The following is a 2,630-nucleotide window of genomic DNA, read 5'->3' on the forward strand; positions in this document are numbered from 1 at the left end:
AATTTTACTCATATTCCACAATTGATCATTGAATCTCTCTTTCTTTTGAAACGAAAGAGGGGCATGAAAAAAGAAAAACTATCTGAAGAATATGCACCAAAATAGATTCGAACACAGGCAACCCCAGACAATAAACACCAACATAACCATCAGACAAGCAACACTTTACCTATCTAAACCCAAACCAAATTAATAATATACCATCGTAAAATCATAAAGAAAACACTATTCATGCTCACTTTTGATTCATATGTAGTTAATTAATATTACATAAAGAGTTAAATAAAACATTATTTTACATCATTATTTTATTGGTATCGAAATCCCGTTTAGTCGTCAACCTAGCAGGCATATTGTTAATTGTATAGGAAACTTTGCATTTTAACTTGCACAATGGCCTTTAACTTTACAGGCTTCCTTACAGTTTATGGTACACATCTCCTTTGACTTCCAGCATAATCCACCGCATATATACCTTTCAGATAATTTCTCACCACTATGTATTTGTTTTGCCTCATTAATAGCCCGCCCGCTTCCTATAAACAAACAAATAACAAATATCATTTGTCATAACATGATGTTTGGGTCATTAAAGTTAGGTTGAGAGGGGTTTTGGCTGAATCACAATAATAAAAAATGCTCTCCCCTCGCAAAAGACGATAAAAAAATCTCACGTTCTCGAATGGCTTTAACAAGTGCTCAATTTTCGGTTGGTAGCAAGGCAACTTCAAATCTTGGTACACCAAGTAGTTGCCATTGTTGGAAAATTTGGAGCTTAATCGAACACACAAACACAAGATTGAACAAACTCATCCGACTTTTTTATTATTTATCAATGAAATAACACCATTTATGATAGCCTAACCATTTATTTGTACTAAACTTATTCTAATCCCAACTCGACTAAAACTCATTTAAATAAATAAATAAACCCCTACACAAACACGAGATTGACACACTATGTAGAATGTTTATGTCGTTTTCGCTTTATCGGCATAGTATTGGTTTTGAAAAGAACATATATGTATATGTATATGTATATGTATATGTATATGTATATGTATATGTATATCTATATGTATATGTATATGTATATGTATATGTATATGTATATGTATATGTATATGTATATGTATATGTGTATTTGCATGTGTGTGAGAGAAAAAGTCAACCATAAAGCTTAGTAATATATCATATAGACATGTAAACATTGTATATTGGTTTTGTTGTAAAATCATATTAAAAATTACTCACACATTTATTTGCATATGTGTATATGATAATATGTATTCATATGACATATAAATTTGTTAAATAGTTACCTTTAGCTAAACAAACCAAAAGAAGAACAAGAAGAGTAATTACACGAAGGTTCTTCATGTTAGGTTCTTTCAACCAAATACTACAATTTATAAACATAAAATAAAACTAGTGGCTTCATGGGCTTTGCGTGGAGATATTCAAAACACAAAAGGTGTGTTCCGTGAATTGAGGCATGCATTTCCTTTTTTATATTTCTTTGAAATGCTTTTGTGAAATTTGGTATTTTTTATGCTTATATGTTTGCTTTTGGATACATTGAAATTCATGTTTGGGTTACAAGTGATAGAAAGTATATAAAATTAGAAAACAAAAAAAAAACTTGTTAAGAATTAACAGTTTTTGACAAAGGTGTATAAATAAAGTAGTATATGTGCTCTTGACGTGTGCGCGTATATACATGTTTTTACAATGAATTTTACACATGATTCGTTTTTAAATTTATAAAAATGATTTATACTTCAACATTAAAACACACACGAAAGGGCAAGTGTACCCCGTCATATATGTAGTAAAGTATTAGTAAGAACCAAGTATCGATCCAAGGATGTGGGCGGAAGCTAAAATACTAAACCTTTGTCATTAAATTACCGGTAAAAAGATAAGTTATGATTTGTTTAAATTAAATACGATTAAACATAAACTTGTAAAACGTAATAGACTCCAAATAAGAAAATAGAATAATAGCCTTGCTTTATGAACAACCAGGGCATGTTAACTAAGTCGGTTTTGCCACTTAAAACACTTGGTCAATTTTCCATTTTTCAAGACTATTAGTATCCCTTTCGGGAATCCTAACATGACAACTTTTTGGAAAGTTAAAACGATAAAACACACTTTAACCACCTAAAATTGTTCTTTAACGCATTATTGACAAATGTCTATGAAAATCCCCTAAAGATAAGTTAGTCATCCGTTAGGAGTTTTCTAACCTCATTTAATCAAGGAAAGTGACACCGATAAACACAATGTAATCACCGAGACAAGCATAAACTAGATTAAGTCACAACCAAGTTTATTTTACAAATCTTAAACACAAATTCATCAAGAAAGCAATTTTAGTCTAAACTACTAACAAGATCAACAACTGATGTCAAAAATATGTAACAACACCATCTAACCCGTTAAGGTCCTTCCGTGAGGGAAAGCCTTCTTGATTAACAATAATTACCCCTTATTATACCACTAAACATTTCTAGTATCATGGTGCAAACATTTTAAACAAGTTAAACAAGTTCAAAGTCTACTAATACATGATTAAGTAAGCTTCTTTTTTCAAATATCCAAACTAACCACATACTAATCATCCA

At 30.5% G+C, this 2,630-nt stretch overlaps 1 long non-coding RNA gene across 1 annotated transcript; it reads right to left on the minus strand.

The window, feature by feature from the left end:
- Nucleotides 1-208: 208 nt before the first annotated feature.
- Nucleotides 209-1,417, minus strand: LOC110937025. Its single transcript, XR_002590501.2, has 2 exons — nt 1,323-1,417; nt 209-536 (listed from the first exon to the last, which is right to left on the minus strand). It is a non-coding gene; the product is annotated as an uncharacterized LOC110937025 (long non-coding RNA).
- Nucleotides 1,418-2,630: the final 1,213 nt, after the last annotated feature.

This window comes from Helianthus annuus, chromosome 1 (assembly GCF_002127325.2).
Source record: "Helianthus annuus cultivar XRQ/B chromosome 1, HanXRQr2.0-SUNRISE, whole genome shotgun sequence".
Classification (NCBI taxonomy): Eukaryota; Viridiplantae; Streptophyta; class Magnoliopsida; order Asterales; family Asteraceae; genus Helianthus; species Helianthus annuus.